Source organism: Musca domestica, unplaced genomic scaffold (genome assembly GCF_030504385.1).
Source record: "Musca domestica strain aabys unplaced genomic scaffold, Musca_domestica.polishedcontigs.V.1.1 112, whole genome shotgun sequence".
NCBI classification, from domain to species: domain Eukaryota; kingdom Metazoa; phylum Arthropoda; class Insecta; order Diptera; family Muscidae; genus Musca; species Musca domestica.
The window spans coordinates 1,647,293-1,670,106 of record NW_026712140.1 but is presented as its reverse complement, the minus strand read 5'-3'; the positions used below and the strand labels follow the sequence as shown (position 1 = coordinate 1,670,106).

Sequence of the window (22,814 nt, the reverse complement as noted above, 5' to 3'; positions counted from 1 at the left end):
TAATTGCGACCTGTAGAGTGATTACAAATTAACATGGACAGACTGACGGACGTACATAGCTAGATCGACTCAGCTCGGCGAGATAGGAAGATCCATATATACTTTCCAATGTGGGAAACCAATATTTGGAGGTGTTACATAATTTTTGGCCCAATCAAACTTATAATACCCCCAACACATAGTGTTGTAGGGTATAAAAATCAGTTTCCTATCTTCTTCAAACTTCGCATATGACAAATAGGCAGCATTAGATGCCGACAATAATGTGGTGTACTCTTTCTGGTACGTATCCACAGAGGGTCACATTTTAATTTAAAAATGTATGTTGAAGTTCTTTTGGTCTTTTTGGTATGTCCCCCAAAAATGGTAAACAGAAATATGTGGGCAAGTACTAAGGGTATATATCTACGGGACACCAAAGAAATTTTCCAACTTGAATATTTTTAAAAAAAAAAATAACAAAATGTACTGCAGTATATGATATTTAGCCAACAACCAACATATGTTCGTTATATACATGTTGCTAGTTACCAAGGCATTCTTCTGTGAAAATCAACCGTAATTGGAATGAAAAAAAAACGACAACAACGAGTAAAAACGCACTAAAGTATGTGTTTCATATGAACGCCCCAGCAAAAACTAATTAAAAAACTGTGACATCTTGTAACATCCGCAGGTGGTAAACACTCAGTCACTTGTCACCACGATGAGCGGCTACGTATACATATTTTCAGATCAAAGTTTATAACAAAAAATAAAAAAAAAACAAGCAAAGTATGCAACGGTACTTGCCACACTTACCGCGGCATGACATATGTTGTGGCATTCACTTAGTAAAATATTAATTAAAAATGTTTTTATTTTAACGACGAGCACAGAGCACAAGCGACTTACATTCTCGTGGATAATGACAAAGATTTTGTCGTTGTTGTCGTCGTTCTGGTGAATATATAAAAAAAACCCCAAACCAAAACACAAACATAAACAAACAAGCAAACAAAAAAAAACTTCTACATAAACACTCAAAGCAAGCTAAGCTAAGGCAAAAAGAATAAATGAAACAAACAGTCCCTAATGTATCTTTTATTCGACTTGCATATTGCGTTGCGTTATATAAATACATGTGAACGAACAACGAACGAGGCCGAAAGGAGAAGGAGGCGTTCACGAGTGCAATATCACATCATCATCCTCAGCCAGCGGGCCACAAAGATCCAGTCATTGGAGCAAGTCAAGTGCAGAGTATCTGCCGAGGAGACCAGACAACAACCACCGCAATGTAAATTAATAAAAAAAAGGTACGTAACTCTAATGTTTGTTTGTTTGCTTGGCTTGTTTTATGGCACAATGTTGCTGCTCCTCCGCCATTATTCTTGATATCCTTTGATAGGGTTGTGTATAATGATTTTCAAGACTTCTAAGGCTTATTTCATAAATAACATGCAAAATGAAATAGAAGGCCAGCCTGTAAAAAAGATGAAATACAAAAAAGAAACGTGGATGCACAAAACGCTTGCAGGTTGTTCCCCAAGTTGTTAAATAGTTGTAGGCAGTGGTTAAGGTGGTAGTGCTGTAACTATTATGGCCCTAGGTTATGTTAGTGTTTGTGTGCCTAAACAGTGTTCAGAAAACGGTATAGAATTGAATATCTATATCTATAAAAGAGGAAAATGTTTGTTTGTAATTAATGCACTCGAAAACCGTTGAACCGATTTTCTGAAGATTTCCAAGTATACTACAACATCGCCTGAAAGCAACATAGGCTATATAAATTACTACTAGAGGCATTAAACACGACGTAAATTAAATGACATTTGGAATGTGTAACGGAATTTAAAACGAACATACATTTGACAAATTATATTGAAATCGGTTCATTTTAATTTTATTGAATGAAAGCAAAAAATTTCAGAACTAGCATCAAATTTTAGAAAAAGTTTGGATTTGTTAGAATTGGTCACCTTTGGCACAATCTATGGCCTTCAAACGGCCAATAAAACCGTCACACGCTACTCGAATGTTGCTCTGTAGTATTTTGGCCCATTCCCGACGAAGCGCTTGCTTGAGGTGACAGACACTTTGGTATTTTTTTTTTTTGGTATTTTTTATACCCTACAACACTATGTGTTGGGGGTATTATAAGTTTGATTGGCCCAAAAATTATGTAACACCTCGAAATATTGGTTTCCCATATAGGAACGCATATATGGATCTTCCTAGCTCGCCCAGCTTAGTCGATCTAGCTATGTATGTCCGTCCGTCCGTCTGTCCATCGCAATTATGGCCCGATCCTTACGAAATTTTGCACGAAGGTGGGGTTAGGGTCAGAATAGAAGCCTATTTCTTTTGGAGATGATCGCCAAATGTTTAGGGGTTGAAATGGAAAAAATATCGGATTTTGCAGTAGCTATACAGGTCGCAATTATAGACCAATCGACGCGGAATTTCGCATGTAGCTAGAGTTTAGGGCGGGGAAGAAGCCTACCAATTTGGGTGGTCATCGGATAATATTTAGCGGGTAAAAAATACCATATCTTTTGTGTTGAAAAAATTCAAAATTTTTTATTAAATCGCGAATATTTTAAATCCCGGCGAAATCACAAATCCATGGCAAGGGTACTTCTGATCTTTACATTGATTTTAACATCCAACAAAACGGATATATAGCAAAATATGTGCGATATATATGTTTATCAAAGAAGATATGCTTGAAAAATCTCTTATATGTCGAGAACGGCTGAACTGATTTCGACAGTTCTCATTAATTCAGAATGGCCTCTTGGCAGGAAAGAAAAAACGTCTAAAAAATCGCATAAAATTATCTCTCTAAAGATGAAAATATTGATTTTGTAAAATTTTCTCATATTTTTTCAATTTTGTCATATTTTTGGCATATTTTCATTTTGAATTAAACATTTCTACAGCTAACAAAACTAAGTAGTTAGGATATCAGGATATCATATACAGATCGCATTTATGACCCGATCCTTACGAAATTTTTCATGGGGATAAGATGAGGGTCAGAATAGAAGCCTACTCTTTTTGGAGATGATCGTCATATATTTAGGGTTGAAATTGACCAAAAAACTGCAAAATTGTCAGCAGGTCGTAATTATCGCCCGTTCCTCAGGCACATTTGAATGGGGGTTACCGGATATTGCAAAAGCCAAGCAGTTTTGGATGGCCATCCAAAAATATTCAATGTGTGAAATAGTTTGCCAACTTTTGTAGACAAAATACGAAAATGTCCATTCCAGTGACTTTTTGGAGAATTCACAAATACAGGAAAGACGCACTTCTGACTATTTCGTTAACGCTGATTTCGTTGAAGAATATAGTCAAATGTCTGTATCTCATATAGATGCGTTTCAGTCAAAAACCAATACTAAATGTTAATCTTTTGCCACTTCTGAGAGATTATATATTTGGGAAATATATGTCTTTGGGAAATATTGGTTCCAGATCTAGGAGGACCATTTACGTGCAACATCTTCCAATAAATTGGAAATGAGCAAATTAGTTTAATTTGCTATTATTCGAAAATTAGAGAACGAAACCTGACGGTTTTCTTTTATTATTTGTCACAATATCTTGTGGAATTGTTTCGAGTATCTCGCCTATATAAACTGTATCGTTTATTATAGTGTTGTAGGGTATTCAACGGTTGGCCCCGCTCGACTGTAGCCTTTGCTTACTTGTTTAGTGCTAACCTTGCTTTCCAAAATACTCCAGACACTATAGTTCAGCGTATTGGTATCCGGATATTTTGGTTTGTTTTCTCATCGGAGAAAACAAAATTCGGCATTTCACTACTTTCGGCCAAGCGAGGCAACTCTTTAGCTCTTTTGAGTCTATTTTCTTTCTGCTGGGGTGTAAGTTTTTGCACTCTTTGGAATTTCAATGGCTCTACCACGAGCTCATTTTTCAATATTTGTCAAATGTAATATTGCGATATGTTCAGCTCACGAGCCATTTTCGGCCACTGCGAGTCGGGTTTCGATCAAGTTGCTGTTTTCTTCCGTCCACTTTCTTCCGTCCGTCGGGCTACGCTACCAGTATCTCGGTAACGAGCGATAGTACCAGACACAAAAGATTTATTCACATTTAAATGCTAGAGTGCTCTAAGGATAGCCACTTGTTGTTTTCCAGCCAAATCAGCCAAAAGAAATACAGGGTTGCCCATATTCGACGGACCCATCTGGCTACGCCATAACTTTTGACAGAGATGTCACATTGCTTAATGACATACCGCGTTTGAAGCGTCAGTCCAAGCAGATTTTTACCATGAACCAATACACGCCACGCGAGCGCTCTGAAATAGTTGAAATTTACAAGAAGTCAATTGTGAAAACTCAACGTGCTTTTAAAACATTAAAAAATGTGAGAAGTGCGCCTTCTAAGAACACCATTAACCGTTTATAAGAAAAATTTTCGACTGGTAAGGCTCTTTCTAATCCGAAGAGGCCATATAAAAGTCGACCAAGGCGATCGGCCGAGAATATCGCTGCCGTACGAGCCAGTTTTGAGAGGTCCCCAAGAACATCCCAAAAACGTTATTCTCAGCAGTTGGGCATGGCTCGGTCCACTTTACAACGGATTATTCGCATTGATTTGCATTTGTTCCCGTACAAAATTCAATTGATGCAAAGAATGTCGCCTGTGGACAAGCCTCGTCGCTTGAAATGGGCCCAAAGGTCCGTCGAATATGGGCAACCCTGTACGTGGCCAAAGAAATTACAATGACACGCTACGTTTCAACTCACTATTTCTAATTTACTATGACATTTTCTAAGCCTATTTTGCCCAATTCATCATAAATTTTCGCTAACATTTTCTTTTTTATAGTTTTTGCATTGCAGAAGAAAATGAAGAAAAAACGGAGAACGACATTTTCCTCCATTTAGAATGAGTGGGTTTATTTGAATGACCTTCTGCAAGCTGTTTAGTTTGTTTTTGTTTTTTTTTCTTTCTCTTCTTCAGCTTCACTACTGAAATGATGATATTGTGAAACTTTTCCATAACAAGACGATACAATGTGTCACATTTAAAGAAACCGAAACAGACACAGACACACGCAGCTCATGTTCTCCGACCGCCTGACCATTCAATGATTTTCGAATAACTTTGAGACAAGTAAAACTTTATCTTGTGGATAATCAAACTTTTTGGTTTTTGTGTTCTCTTTTTTGAAATGAAGCAATCTAAGTATGTCCTTTTCAGGCAATTAGATGGAATATGTTCAATATTGTGGTTGACTAATGTTAATGCGGGCGTTTTTTAAGAAAAAAAAAACGATTTATAAAAAGAACAGCACTTCAAATTGCTGCTCAATTATCGTTGAAGCGAAGAGAGATTTTAGAGAATAGTTACAAATCAAAAGGGTAAGCACTTGAAAACTTTGCGAGATAATAGTGGAATAAAGTAGGTATTTAAATAGATACAAAATTTAATATATCATGTACAAGGAAATATAAGTTTTCATAAGTTTTCATTTTGACGTTTGAAATGTACAATCGTAATGTTTTATATTACATAAATTTTAATAACCTACACCACAAGGGTGTCAGGGTATTATATCTTTGTGCATTCCTTTGATGATCTGCATAGAATCACATTCTAAGTCGATTTATGCATGTCCGTCCGTCTGTCCATATATTTTTGTAAACAAAGAACAGTTCACATTTATTGCCCTATCCAGATGACAAATCATTTGTTTGACCCAAGGACGGAGATAATCGGTAAAAATTTTGATATAGCTCCCATATATATCTTCGTCCGATTTGCCTTTTATTATTCACCAAACGTGTAATATCAGCAGGATAGTATGGAATTTTGCACATACAACAATTTAGGCCCGTAAATAAGTATACCGAATTTGTTCGAAATCGGTTCAGATATAGCTCCCATATATATTTTCATCCGATTTGTTATTTTTGTCCTCTGCAGCCGTAATATGCACTCTGTAACAACAATATTTTGGGAAATATATCAAACACAGCTCAGAAATACCTTTGCTAAACTTTATCGAGATCGGTTCAGATTTCGATATAGATCCCATATATAACTTCGTCCGATTTACTTTTTATTGTGCATCAAACGTCTAATATACATCCGATTTGTTATATTTGTTACCCACAGCCATAATATGCACTCCGTAACAACGACATTCAGGGAAATATATCAAATGCCGCTCAGATGTATCTTTGCCAAATTTTATTGAGATCGGTTCAGATTTGAATATAGCTCCCATATATCTTTATCCGATTTCAAATTAAATGTGCACCAAATAGGCAATACATAATTGAATTCTTCCATAAAAACTTTTAATTGTTATATCAAATACAGCTCAGAAATATTTTTGCCAAATTTTATCGAGTTCGGTTCAGATTTAGCTTCCATATATATCTTTATCCGATTTCAAATTAAATGTGCACCAAATGGGCAATACAAGTCCGAATTTAAAAGATACAAATGCTTCAGCATATTTAGTCCTTTTAATTCTTCCATAAAAACTTTTAATTGTTATGTGGAGCTCTACTAAATTAGCCCGAATTTAAGACTTTCTTTAATGGTTTTCATTGTGACTTACTATTTTCGAATGTACATTTATAGTGTTTTTTTCTCGTTTAATTCTTATATGATTTGTAGTCTTTTTATAGGGTAGTACAAAGCGACAACGGAGAAAATTGTTATTTATAGATTTTATGTATTTATTAGGTAAGTGAACCTATACGAATAATATAATTTGAGAAGAGCATACAAAATTAAGATTTTTTTACCATATAAAAACAAGTTCTATTAGCTACTACGCTTATAACTCAAGAACGGCTTAGCGGATTTTGACAATTCATACAATTATGGAATGGTATATTGGCAAAAAAAAAAGAGTAAAAAATTAAAAATAAAATGGCGCAAAGCGTTTTGAGGCTCATCTCAAATCGTGCACCTACTTCTTTCATATGACAATAATCCGTCCAATGAGAACTTAAAACTCAAAATTCATTGGGACTGCCATCAGTGAAATACCGAATATAAAGGGTGGAAAATAGTAGAACTGATTGGACAGGATTTACATCATTCCGGAAATTCTTCCCACACTTTTAACATATTTTACATCGATTTTGCATGTTACGATATGGGTCATAACCGCCGATTTCAAGTATATTTTACATTTCAACCATATTTTTCATACTAATTTCGTCAAATGTTGGTAATTTGAGAATAAACCATATTTGCTGAGTTTCCACATGGGGCTACTATAGATGTTCTATATCATATAGTTTGTTAACACTCAAATTAAATCCTATGGCTGAATAATAAGATTAGGCTATTCCAAATATCTAAAAGCGATAGTAGGTGAACATCTATTATAATTTTTGCATAAATATTTATATATATTTAGAAATTACTATGGAGTCGTTATAGTAATAAAAACTGTGCCGCTTATATACGTCAGATCTGTGAGTAAATATGTTTCATAAAATATGCATTAAAGACTAAATGTACGGGCCGGTTACGCGGACCAGGCCAGCTAGTAGAGTATAAAGTTAAGACTTCTATGAAACTAATTCTAAAACTGCAAATCTTGTTCTGGAGATTGGTATAGTAAGTGTATGCCATTGTTGAAATAATCTGTATTAAATTTTCTTTTAAGTTATAATAGAAAAATAGTTATTTCCCTTATGTACATTTGTTTCAATTTTGCTAAAAACGCGTAAGTATTTTATATATTTTTATAAATTTTCCTTCGGTGTCCTTCGATTTGATGCATGAAAGTAACATAAAACAATGTTTTAGACAGAAACAGTCAAAAGAGTATATATTCTACAACAAATGTCACTATAAGAAAATAAATATATTACATATTTAGTTATAACAGTTTTTAAGAAAATTACATTCAACATTTAAAAATAAACATTTAAAAATTTATATTTTTACGTTTGTAATACATCTATATCTATAAAAGAGGAAAATGTTTGTATGTTTGTTTGTTTGTTTGCAATTTATGGACTCGAAAACCGCTGAACAGATTTTCCTAAAATTTGCATGTATACTGCAACATCGCCTGAAAGTAACATAGGCTATATACATTTTTGAAATTCCACTTGGAAGTGGAGGTATAGCATCAGAATCGGAGATACCTCCCAAAAATTTAGATTTTGTATGCACATATCTATTGATCGATTACAGATACAGTCTCCAAATTTGGAATGCGTAACGGAATTTGGAACAAAAATAAGTTTGCCAAATTATATTGAAATCGGTTCAGATTTGGATATAGCTTCCATATATATTTTCGACTGATTTCGTTCATTTGATGCCTTAAACACGATATAAATGTTCGATTCCAATGAAATTTGGAATGTTTAACGGGATTTGATCCAAAAACAAATTTATCAAATTATATTGAAATCGGTTCAGATTTGGATATAGCTCCCCTATATATTTTCGACCGATTTCATGTATTTGATGCACCAAACACGCTATGTATCTCTGATTTCAATAAAATTTGGAATGTGCAGCGAAAATTAAAACGAATATACATTTGTCAAATTATATTGAAATCGGTTTAGATTTGGATATAGCTCCCATATATATCTTCAACCGATTTCGTTTATTTGATGCACCAAACACGATATGTATATTCGATTCCAATGAAATTGGAAATGTGTGACGGGATTTTGATTAGAAAATAAATTAGTCAAATTATATATTTTCCATATATATTTTCCGCCGATTTCACATATTTGATGCACAAAACACGATACGTATTTCCGATTCCAATGAAATTCGCCATGAGTGACTAAATTTGGTACAAAAATAAATTTGACAAATTATATTCAAATTCGCTCAGATTTGATTATAGCTCCCATACATATATATTTCGGCCGACTTTATACATGGTATGTACCAAACACGATATATATGACCGATTTCAATGAAATTCAGAATGTGTGGCGGAATTTGGTTATAATAATAAATGTGATAAATTAATTGGAAATTATTTATTCTCGGCCGATTTCACATATTTGACGCACCAATTTCAATGAAACATGAAAGTTGTGGCGGAATTTGGTGTAAAAGTAATTTTTTTAAAATTATATTTAAATCGGATCAGATTGGGATATGATTTTAATAAGAATCATTGACCCCCAACGCCTTAGGCTAACACTAAAAAACAACACAACAATTAACTTGAAATACGCTTATTACGGGGAAGTATCTTGCTACTTCGAATTCACTAATTGCAATAGAAATGCCACTCAACTTCAAAAGATTGCAGTTTGCTGCACGCTTGGTATTTGCTATGAAATAAATAAATCCAAAGGACAAACCCTTCGTGCATGCATGTCATGTTACTGCTTTTCTAATGCTTTTGTTTATTAACGCATTAAAGTAGTGCAATATTTTTTTAATTATTAAATTTGCTTTTTTTATCCAACATATATTCGTAAATAAAATTTTGAATGCATATAAAATTAAAAGGGGTAGCGAAGCGCACCAGGTTCAGATAGTTTGTTTCATATTTGACCATTTTTACTTTAACAGCCAGAGTTATATTCCCTATCTATGCATTAAATATGTCTACTTCCTTTGAATTAAAAAAATCAACAGATTTGTATCAACTTCCTGTTTCTAACATATTTTAGTTGTTTGCGGTATTTTCCTTAATTACTATTTATCATCCTTGAACTCAAAAAATTACAAACAGATCCTGTATAAAATTTCTACAACATAAACATTATTTTCTACAAAACATTTTCATGTGAATTTAAACCTTTTTTATATATTTTTTTTCTTTAAATTAATTTCTTTTAATGCTTAGATGTGTGGGTTCTCAAGATTCTTTATGTTCAATCTACCTGAATTGCTATAAAACACTTTTATCTATTCTTTATGACATCTCCGGCCACACACATACACACTTGCATATGTACATTTATCAAAAGTGTAAATGTAGAACTTAATTTATTTTTCTATTTTGATTCTGTGTTTTATGATTCCTTCTCTATTATCTTAGTTTCTTTCATTCTGCAGTGCCATACATTTGTCCACTGCATCAAAAGAACTATTGCTAGTTCAATTTCATTTAGAAACCTTTAAAATGTCAAACATTAGGGTAGGGAACAAAAGGGTGACTTAAGATCTGAAAATGTATGGAAAAAACAATGGTTTAGATGCTGTTGGTAATGGCTTGACAGTTGGAACATATAAAATAAAAATTTCTTAAATGTTTAAATTACAACTTAAATGGAAGATAAGTTATGCTGGCCGAACTTAACTTATGTCCACAGAGGCTTTATTTAGAATCCATTAAATTTGGAATTTCCGGCTTTTCCATATTAAATATTTTTCAGAGAGAGTTAATAAACTTAAAAATTAGGGACGAAAATGAGTATGTGACGTTATTTAAGGACCATATGAAAAATGTTAACAAAATTGAACATTTTTGAGAGGAGTCAAACTACCCACTGAGAAAATGAAATATGAAATGAAAAATATGAAAAATCAGGAGATACGTTTACAGGGTGAGATAAAAAAAATGCAACAAAGTCAAACGCCATAATTTTTATTTTTTAATTTTATTGAATGAAAGCAAGAAATGTTGGAAATAGCATCAAATTTTAGAATAAGTTTAGATTTGTTCGAATTCACCTTTGGCAGGAATTATGGCCTTCAAATGGCCAATGAAACCGTCACACGCTGGCCGAATGTAGCTCTGCGGTATTTTGGTCCATTCCCGGCGAAGCGCTTGCTTCAGGTGATCGAAACTTTGGCATTTTTTAGTGTTAACCTTGCTTTCCAAAATACTCCAGACATAATAGTCCAACTAATTGGTATCCGTAGATTTTGGTGACCATTGTGCGCTGGAAATGAAGCGAGGAAGCTTATTTTGAAATCATTTTTGGGTGGCGTGTGCTGAGTGCGATGGTGCTGAGTCCCGTTGGAATGTCCAAGGTCTGCGGCCATAATGTTTGCGTGCCCAAGGCTTTAATACACCCTCCAGAATATTTTTGCGATAATATTCGGCATTTATTCTGATGCCACGGTCGATTAATACGAGCGGAGAGCGACCATCGGCCCACACCATCACCACGGTCAGCGTTTGAGTTCTGGTGGCCTACCGAAGGTGCACATTTTCAGCTGACATATTTGGCAAGTAAGCACAAGCATTTCATTTGTTTTCAAACTGCTGGACAACGAATGTTTTCTCATCGGAGAAAACCAAATTTGGCAGTTCACCACTTTCGGCCAAGCCAAGCAGCTCTTTAACACTTTTGAGTCTATTTTCTTTCAGTTGCGGTACAAGTTCTTGCACTTTTGAAATTTCAATGGCTTTGCCACGAGCTCATTTTTCAATATTTGCAGAATGGAATATTGTGATATTTTCAGCTCACAAGCCATTTTTCGGCCACTGCAACGCGGGTTTCGATCTAGTCGCTTCTTTACTTTTCGAATTATTCCTGCTGATGTTGCAGGTTTCTTCCGTCCACTTTCTTGGCGTCGGGCTACGCTACCAATATCACGGTAACGAGCGATGGTGCGAGACACAAAAGATTTATTCACATTTAAATTCTGGAGTGCTCTAACGATAGCCACTTGTGGTATTCCAGCCAAATATAAAGAAATCGCACTATCACGTTTGAATTCCATCGCGAATAACTTTTTTTCTTTTTTTCGCTTGTAAACAATATAATGAGCTGTCACTGGAATAATTTTAACAGTTGTCGGCAAATGACAGCAGTCTGAAGTTGGTTGCAGTTTTTCATCTCACCCTGTATATAGGAGCTATACCGAAAGATAAAATCTAAGGAGATTACAATTGAAGTATAGAAAGAAAACACCAATATAAAAAGAGAATATACTTAGTGCGGGGTCCCCGAAAAATCTTTAGAACTGTAACAAACGGAAAGATAAATCCAATTTTATGGCGAATATATATAAAAACAACCATTTCATTCGGCAAAATTATTTTATTTTATTTAAAGGCTAAATTATATTATAAAAATAAATAATAATAAATTATAAAAATATAACTGTCGTTCAATTTAGACATCGCATGAAATACTGGAAATATTTTAAATTCTTCACATTTGCATAGTTTTCATATCTTCCACACTAATGTGTAGCTCAGTTTTGCATATTTACACTACATAGACCAGAGTATCAATTTTCATTTCGTTTTTCAATTTCAATCGAATGCAGTGTCAACAATATGTAGATGAACGTGGGGACCAAGTATGAAAAATATGGCAAAAACAATCTCAACATTTGATAGTTTTTTTCATTTAATACCAGCATATAATAACTCTATTAATCGAAAAGATATGAATACGAGGTGTTCAGGGAAACGCAATGTCAAAGAGATTTCTCTCTGAAATATCGAATTGATATTGGGAATATGAAAATATCCAAATAAAACTGGATAAAAATGTGTGCCCCTGATCACCTAAAGTGGTAAAAGTGACCAAAAAAGTCAAAACCATTTATTCAGAACTGCTTTTGAGGGAAATAAATTTATTTTGTTGCAAATTCTGTGAAAAATGTTGCAAAAGTTTCAAATTGCCTGTAATTGTATGCGTTGCGCATTGTTTAAAAGCGTAAAAAAGCATTTTGGTGAGAATTTTCCAGAAAAAAGTTATTCGTGATGGAGTTGAAGCGAGCGATACAAGTGGCTATCATTAGAACACTTCAGCATTTAAATGTGAATACATCTTTTGTGTCTCGTACCATCACCTGTTACCGTGATACTGGTAGCGTAGCCTGACGTCAAGGAAGTGTACGGAAGAAAACAGTAACATCAGCAGAAATGGTTCGAGAAGCAAAGAAGCGACTTGATCGATTCCCGCGTCGCAGTGGCCAAAAAAATACCAAAAACAAGTAAGCAAAGGCTACAGTCGAGCGGGGCCGACAGTTGAATACCCTACAACACTATAATAAACCATACAGTTCATATAGGCGAAATACTCGACAGAATTCCACAAGATATTGTGACAAATAATAAAAGAAAACCATCAGGTTTCGTTCTCTAATTTTCGAATAATAGCAACTTAAACTAATTTGCTTATTTCCAATTTATTGGTAGATGTTGCACGTAAATGGTCTTCCTAGATCTGGAACCAATATTTCCCAAAGACCTATAACCTCTCAGAAGTGGCAAAAGATTATCATTTATTATTGGTTTTTGACTGAAACGCATCTATATGAGATACAGACATTTGACTATATTCTTCAACGAAATCAGCGTTAACCAAATAGACGGAAGTGCGTCTTTCCTGTATTTGTGAATTCTCCAAAAATCACCGGAATGGACATTTTCTTATTTTGTCTACAAAAGTTGGCAAACTATTTCACACATTGAATATTTTTGGATGGCCATCCGAAACTGCTTGGCTTTTGCAATGTCCGGTAACCCCCATTCAAATGTTAAAATTAATGTAAAGATCAGAAGTAACCTTGTCATGGCTTTGTGATTTCGCTGGGATTTAAAATATTCTCGGTTTAATGAGAAATTTTGAATTTTTTCAACACAAAAGATATGGTCAGCCACCACCCAAATTAGTAGGCTTCTTCCCCGCCCTAAACTGTATCTACATGCGAAATTTCGCGTCGATTGGTCTATAATTGCGACCTGTATAGCTACTGCAAAATCCGACATTTTTTCAGTATTTGGTCCATTCCAACCTCTAAACATTTGGCGATCATCTCCAAAAGGAATAGGGTTCTATTCTGGTCCAAGCCCCACCTACATTCTAAATTTCGTGAAGATAGGGCCATAATTGCGACCTATAGAGTCATTACAAATTAACATGGACAGACGGACGGACGGACATACATAGCTAGATCGACTCAGCTCGGCGAGCTAGGAAGATCCATATATACTTTCCTATGAGAGAAACCAATATTTCGAGGTGTTACATAATTTTTGGCCCAATCAAACTTATAATACCCCCAACACATAGTGTTGTAGGGTATAAAAAATACCAAAAAAAAAAACCAAAGTGTCGATCACCTCAAGCAAGCGCTTCGTCGGGAATGAGCCAAAATACCGCATAGCAACATTCGGGCAGGGTGTGGCTGTTTCATTGGCAGTTTGAAGGCCATAATTCGTGTCAAAGGTGACCAATTTGAACAAATCTAAACTTATTCTAAAATTTAATGCTATATCCGTCATTTTTGCCCTCATTCAATTAAAATTAAAAAAAAAAAATGTAAAAGTTATGGCGTTTGACTTTGTTAAAGATATAATGCGGAAATGTCAGAACTATGCATCCTACTTAGTCCAAACCTTGAACTTTGTTTTACCTTTATCAAACATATGCTAGGTTAGCGCATATCCCATTTGAAAACCCATTTGACAGCTCCTTCGCTTAAAATCCGATATTCCATTTTTTTTTTATCTGGATAGGTTAAGAATAAATAAATAAGGAAGTGCGTAGAGATCTATATAAAGGAAGGTTTGTTAACTACAACACTTGTAGAGCTTGTAACGGCTGGACTGATTATGATGTGCTTCTTTTGTTTTGACTGTAAGATTTTGCTCAGGGGAATGGATATATAATTTCAATTTTAAGCTAAGTAGGCTTGAAAATGCGTCAAAACCCATTAATATCCCTTATAACTGTCGATGTTCTTAGAGCAAAATTTACCTAAAACTTTACTCAGATGAAGAACATAAGGTCACACAGCGGGTCATATTGATACTAATGGTACTTGCAGCATATTTGGTTAAGATGTGTGTCTTGGAACAATAACTATGTGTTCAAAATAACTAAAATTGGCCAGTATCAATAAATGAGTATAGAGCGTCGATTTCAGATAGAGCGTCGGAGAACATGCTCAATAGTTTCGCACTATTTCTCATTCGCACAGTTATCCTCCGCAGTATTATCCTCCTTATCCTTATTTCTTATTCATGCATTTTTTGAGGTAGTAGCCTCGAGATGACCCTTACTGCAATTTTAATTTCAGCTTCTCGGTTAGAAAAGGGTAGAAATCTGATTCTACGAGTTAGATAGATTGTCCCACATGTATTATCCCATAGTTTATTCATTATCATTGAATAGGGCTTGCTGATACTGTCAATGAAGAGACGAAAGCCGACTCTAATAAAAATGAAATCCGACTCCCGCCGTCCACTTTCATCAGATATCTCAATAAAATAACAATGGTCATACCAATAGTTGCAAAGGCACATCGTTGACTCTGGCTTTAATAGAGATAGACTTGGGTACCTTAAGCGCAGCTTTCAATTCTTCATAAATCACATGCAGAGGCCCTTTTTATTTTCAAGACATTATTAAAGTTGGCGAAGAAAATCAGTAAGGATCAGCGCGGCTCTTATTCCCTCTTTTCCGGAATAGAAATGCCAAACTAACAAAGACGAAGTATAGGATAAGAAAATGTTATTGTTGTCCTCCAAAAATATCTCATAATATACCCATTGTGTAGTCTTTCAGAGTTTTTCTGAACCTTAAAGTACCCCCAAGATGTATGGAACAATTTAACATTCTCATGCTAAATTTCGTGTCGGTTGGTTTAAATTATTTTATCAGAAAACATTTTCTGTTTTTGATTCATTTGAACCCCTAAATATTTTGCAATCATCTTCAAAAGCAAGAAGCCCCTCCGTACCTCCAAATTTAGACTCATCTATATGATTTGCTTGTCTACGATATTTAGCTATATTCGTCAACGAAATCAACATAAAAAAGCCAGAAGTTCACATTTGTGTAGTTTGGGTTTTGCCTGTAAGCTATTTTCAGCGTTTCGGTAAAATTGAAAAGTTGGTATTTTTTCGCATTCTACCTCTATTTCGTGTCCTTTGGTTTCATTTGTGACCTTTATAATGGCTGAAAATCAGAAACATTTTTAGTTGTTGGTCCATTCCAACCCCTAAATATATTGCCATACGAACTAGCCCAATGCTAACTTCCGCTTCGATTGGTCTATAATTGCCACCCGCAGAGCAACTGCAAAATCAGGAAATTTTTCAGTTTTTGGTCCATTTAAACCCTTAAATATTATGCGATCATCCCCAAAAACAATAGACTTCTATTCCATAATTGCGACCTGTGGAGTGATTACAAATTAACATGGACAGACGGACGGACAGACGGACATACATAGCTAGATCGAGTCAGCTCGGCGAGATAGGAAGATCCATATATACTTTCCTATGTGGGAAACCAATATTTGGAGGTGTTACATAATTTTTGGCCCAATTTAACTTATAATACCCCAAACACATAGTGTTGTAGGGTATATATAGTAATAATCATATTCTATGGCCATAAATTTCAATAAAAATGATTTCGAAATTTGAACGATTTTATCTTTCATCATAAATAAATATGCCGCCGATTAAAACATTTCTCTTAATACTTTAAGGAATGACTTTTGCAATTACATCTCTGTTTATTTCATATATATTATTTAATAATTTAAATTCCATTTCAATCCATTCAGACCTCGTAAAATTCAATAAAACCAATATTTATAATTTATTTGTTATTGGTTTGCATGAATATTATTTATTTAAACTTGGCAGGTAAATATCAATTACGAATGTGCAATTTTCAGTTAAAGCAATTTTCACAAATACAAACTGAATTTATTGATTCAATATCAATTATTTCAATTATTGTTTTTACCTCAATCGGTGATTCCGGTATACATTGTGGGAGGCTGTTGGCATTAGCAATCAAAAAACGAAAATACCAAAGTTTATTATATTTACATGCGCTTAATGCTAGAGTGTACATCAATCTTTAAAGGGAGAGTAGCTATATCGGTTCATGTCGCATACGACCATACAAGGTCTGGTCGATCCACCACAGTTTTAAACAAATACGTAATGCCATATTATATGTGGATAATATATAAATATTTAAAAATAAATAGCCTGCGGTCATCATCTGTCACTATTGTATTTTAATAAATGCTCACTGAACTGTAAGGAATTTCCCTTTAATGAAAACATCAGCAGTTAACGTTTCCTGAAACTCTGTTCGAATAACTTGACTGCATCAGTCAAATGTGCACATGCATTTCAACGAATGTGTTTGCAATATAACGGTGGGCCGGAAAGAAATTTAGAAAATAAAATCTAAATAGATCAAGCTGATAAAAGATGGGCGTCATCAGAGCAGCTCACCAGCATTTAAATGTGAATAAACCTTTTGTGTCTCGTACCATCACTCGTTACCGTGATACTAGTAGAGTACCCCGACGTCAAGGAAGTGGACGGAAGCAACATCAGCAGAAATGGTTCGAAATGTAAAGAAGCGACTTGATCAAAAGCCATTGAAATTCCAAAAAATGCAAGAACTTACACCGCAACAGAAAGAAAATAGACTCCAAAGAACTAAAGAGTTGCTTCGCTTGGCTAAAAGTGGTGAACTGCCGTATTTGGTTTTCTCCATTGAGAAAACATCGTTCGTTGCTCAGCAGTTTGTTAACAAACAAAATAATCGTATTTACTTGCCAAAGAGGTCAGCTTAAAATGTGCACCTTCGGTTGGCTACCAGAACTCAAGCGCCGGCCATGGTGATGGTGTGGGCCGCCATAACAGCCGATAGTCGCTCTGCGCTCGTATTAATCGACCGTGGCATCAGAATAAATGCCGAATATTATCGCGAAAATATTCTGGAGGGTGTATTAAAACCTTGGGCACGCAAACATTTTGGCCGCAGACCTTGGACATTCCAGGAGGACTCAGCACCATTGCATTCAGCACGCGCCAGCCAAGAATAGTTACAAAATGAGGTTCCTCGCTTCATTTTCAGCGCACAATGGCCACCAAAATCTCCGGATACCAATCCGTTCGCCTATTCTGTCTGGAGTACTTTGGAAAGCAAGGTTGGCACTAAAAAATACCAAAGTGTGGATCATCTCAAGCAAGTGTTTCGGCGGGAATGGGCCAAAATACCGGAGAAAAAACATTCAGGCAGCGTGTGACGTTTTCATTGGCCATCCGAGGGCCATAATTCGTGCCAAAGGTGATCAATTCGAAAAAATTTAAACTTATTTTACAATTTGGTGCTATTTCCGACATTTTTTGCTTTCATTCAATAAAATTAAAAAAAAATGTTTAAATTATGGCGTTTGGCTCTGTTGCAGTTTTTTATCTCACTCTGTATAATCCACACATTAGTATACCGCCAAGTCCAAGTTGTATTGTATTGAAGTTGTAACACCCAAGAGAATATTGGTTGGGTACATAGATTTGGGATGTACGTCTATATGAAATAAACTCCGAAACTGCGACTCATTCAGTCGGAAATTGTGGCAAAAACAAAAAAAAATTACAAATATTAGAAAGTAGCACGGGACCGAACATTTGTTTAATCGTTTAATTTAATCCAAATCAATTATGTGGTGAACAAAACTAAATACCACGCATCACGTTATTCTAAACGTTGGAAATACAAATTCCAAATTATATCGCATTTGAATCAAAAGTGTTGCTAAGCTCTTTACAATACCAAAAATTGTGCTGAGTTTTCACATGAGGCTATAAATGTTATAGGTTTTTTGACACTCAAATTAAAGACTATGACTAAACAAAGGAAGATCAGGCTATTCAAAATATCTAAAACCGACGGTTGGTGAACATCTATTATAAGTTTTCAATGGGTATTTATTTCTATTTAGAAATTATTATGAAGTCATTACTTATTATAAAAATTGTGGCTTATAGTCAGATCTGTGATTTATTGTGCTTCAAAAAAATATGCATTAAAGACTAAAAGTACGGGTCGGAAACGCGGCGGACCGGGCCTGTTAGTTCTATATACTTCAAACTTTGTTCCTCATAATATTTGGACGCTAACTCATTTCGGTGCCTCTCCTAAACAGCGTCATTATTTATAGACATTTACATGCTCAGAAATACGAAAATAAAAAAGACTCACCTTTGGTCTGATAAATGTGATGATGATTTTCCTAAAAAGATAGGGGATGGGTAAAACAATTGTGTGAAAATTTTTGTCAATATCTAATTTTAAGAAATTAAAAATAAAACATATTCAAAAATTTAAAACAAAAATGTATCTACTTGGTGATATTGTGATTGACGAAATGGAAATAAAACTTAAACTTTTAATATCTGCCGACCCTAATATTCGTTACTATATTTTTCTTAACAATGACACAGTATGTAAATATCCCTTTCCAAACAAAGGCGTTGTTAAAAAAAACAATGCGCGAATTTGCCTTCCCAGTAGGCAGTCAATTATTGTAACCATTGAAAAAAGTTTACGATATATGAACTTTAGGGATTTTTACTTTTCCTTTGATTTTAAATCTCCGTTGTTACTGAAAGGACTTTTAATAAATATTTATTTCGTTGTTCTCAACTATTGTTTAAATATCCATTAATTTTTACTTTTCTTAATATTCGCATGCCAGGGTTGCCAGATATGTAAGTTTCATATATGCAGGCTCGACTGTACCTCGTTTACATTTTATTAGCCTCATTTTTGTTGCATTCACTCTTCCATAAATGAATTCATTTCCTGTTGTTTAACATGAACTGTGCGTCTCTTTGCATGTATGTGTGTATGTGTGTGGTATATAGTGATGCCAAAACAGAGATGCTTCATTAAAACAGTTAACAGCAACATATTCACTGAAGGGATCCTCGTCCTTTGCAATGTTTCTCTTCTTTTGTTTACTCGTGTTTTTTAACATTTCGAGCATCTAGCACCGTCAATCATGACATTTGATATTTAACGCCACACTAATAGCCACCACATGCCATGAATAGCTGATGTTTTCTTTATGTGAAAGGAAATCTCTTGGGAAAATGTGTTAATAATAAAACTATTGTTTAAGAATGACATAAAACAAAAATACAAAACAAGAGAGCGAGAAAAGAACACTTGAGTACATTACAAACAAAAGCCAAGAGTACTACGAGAAAAATAGAAACACTCAAAACATTCATAATGCCAAAAATTCTTAGGGAAATGAGATATCATGCATTTAACAGCTTAGCCTGTCACACACACACATACGTAGAAAAAATGCATAAAATTCAAGATTTTCTGCATTTGGGTAATGGAAAGTAATGGGTTTTCCGTAATATTTCACGCTTGGCTTTTTTAAAGAGAAGAAAACATTTATATGGGGGGATTGTTTATTTTGCAGAAGATTGCAAGGGTAGCTTAGTTACAAAGCATTATATTTACTTCACACTTTGCCGCAGCACAACAACGCAGACCATCACTATCTTCGCCATCACAATTCATCATAGTTTAATGAAAACATAACGTTAACTACAAATAAGATGCTAGTGGCGTATACAGTATCGCCATGAATAATCGCCCAAAAAATATGACAGTGGAAAGTGTAGAGACATTAAAAAGTGTGTGTAGTTAAAAAATTCTTAAAAATTAAAACTTTAGTTTCTTCCATTTATCTACGAAAAAATAAATGTTTATTTGAAAAAATCCACTGGAAACCTAATTGGATTATTTAAGTTTCAAACTTTTGACTACTAGGGGTATACATCTTTTAATAGGGTTAAAATGTCCCTCATCGAAAAAACGATTAAGTTAGGTCAGTTTGTTAGGCTGGTGCACACTATAATTCTCGAAGAAGTATCCGATTTCGTGCAGACTTGTTACATCTTAATATTAGCACCAAACTCCTTCTGGTATCTGCATGAAAAAAGATCAACATTGATAAAGAAAACATGTTAAAAATTATCAGGCGATTTTGCCGACAGATGTGTATTCTCAGCCTATGTCTATGATAAAACAAAATGAAAATTTGGCACGAGAATTTAAAACCCTTTGTGGGGTTTGCTCTTATTATCCAATACGATTTTATTACCCAATATTAGTTGGAAACGTGGACCTAGGCGGTACCGTTTTATGGGGACTAAGCCAATATATTTCTGTAAGATGGTTCTCTACCACCAAAGTAGCTTAAATAATTTTCTCAACCCTCGGAAAAATAAGTTTGGAACCTGGAGCTGGGAGGAACCGTTATATGGGGACTATGCCAAAATATATACCTATGTTACAATTTTTCTTAAAGACGGTTCTGTACCACCAAAGAAGCTTAACTAATTTTTCCCAAACATAGAATTTCTCAATCCACAAACAATACTGGATGGGAACGTGGACCTGGGAGGTACCGTTATATGGGGACTATGGCAAAATATACACCTATGTTACACTTTTTCTTAAGAATGGTTCTGTACCACCAAAGAAGCTTAAATATTTTTTTCCCAAACATTTATAAATTTTATGTGAAAAGGTCTTTCCTACCGCTTTTAGAAACCAAAATGAGAACAGCCAAATCAATTGAAAAATGTGATCAAGATCCCGCAAATAGCTAAAATCAGGGGCTATATTGTAATTTTTTTTGGTCTTACTAAGATCTCAGATTACCAAAATTTGCCGAAATTTTTATGAAACAAGTAAAAAAGTATCGGTCGGTTTTGCCGACGGATGTATACCCTCAGCCAATGTTGGGTTATTTAAAAATATTTTGACTTCTAATATGATTATTCAAATTGTAGACCCTCTATGGGGTGGGTTTTGAAAAAATGGGCCAATATTGTCCATTTCGTATCGGAACTAAATAAGTATGATATAAATATCGCGACGTGCCAGATATGTAATAATTTTCAGAAAATATTAACCAGATATAGTCGACTGAAGTATTCCATTTTCATGCTTCATCTAATGCAGATAAAAATATTGGTATGGCCAAATTTATAAGAAAATCGAACATTTTTATCCAATTTATGGGAAATCATAAATTCCATATTCATATCAGGTTTCTGGTTGAGAGACATATATTTAGATATAGCAAGTTGTAAAGAATCGCTGACTTGTTTCGCAATTTATGACAGATAATAGTATTGAAAATTGTGACCCTTTGTGGGCGAGGTACCAGAAGAGGTTCGCAGATATATAGCATCTTCACAACAGATCATGTTATTTGTGTGAAATATAAAGAGAACCTGATGCTTATTTCGGATTTTATAAAAATTTTGGTTATTCAAAGCTTTGACCCTTTGTGGGGGAGGTACCATAAGGAATGGTCCGATCTCTACAATCTTTATAACAAACCCTTTGTTGATGGACATATTCAGATGTGCCAAGTCTAATTGGAATCGGATGTTAAATTCGCGTTTTATGAGTTTCATGGATATTCAAAATTTCGACCTTTTGTGGGGGAGGTAACAGAAGGAGTGGACCGATAAACTCCATCTTAACACCAGACCTTGGGCTAATAAAATTATTGGGATGTGCGAAATTTGAAGGCAATCGCATTTTATAAGATTTGTAATTATTCAAAATGTTGATCCTTTGTGGGGTGTGTGACATAGCACTGACGCAAATATTAGGATTTGCAAAGTTGGAGCAAAATCAAATTAACCCTTCTCTTTCTGTGCAGTAAAATATATTTTTGAAAATTTCAACCTATTGTGGGGGAGGTACCAGAAGGAGTAGACCGATATATTCCATCTTCACACAAGACCTAGTGTTAATAAAAATATTGGAATGTGTGAAATTTGAAGGTAATCGGACTCCTACATCACATTTTATAAGAGTTGTGATTATTCAAAATGTTGATCCTTTGTGGGGCAGGTACTTGATAGAGCGGACCGATATTGTCCATTTTCGCACCTGACATAGCACCAATGCAAATATTAATATTTACAAAGTTGGAGCAAAATCGGATTATCATTTATCTTTCTGTGCAGTAAAATATATTTTTGAAAATGTTTACCGTTTGTGGGGGAGGTACCAGAAGGAGTAAACCGATATATTCCATCTCCGAACTCGATC

General features: G+C 34.6%; 1 protein-coding gene across 1 annotated transcript in view; it reads left to right on the top strand.

The window, feature by feature from the left end:
• The window catches only part of LOC101890154 (myb-like protein AA), an 86,832-nt gene that overhangs the window by 7,308 nt on the left and 56,710 nt on the right, over nucleotides 1-22,814 (top strand). Inside the window, exon 2 of the mRNA XM_059132171.1 lies at nucleotides 879-1,298. The gene's annotated coding sequence lies outside the window, so the exon portion shown is untranslated. The remainder of the gene's footprint in view (nucleotides 1-878; nucleotides 1,299-22,814) is intronic.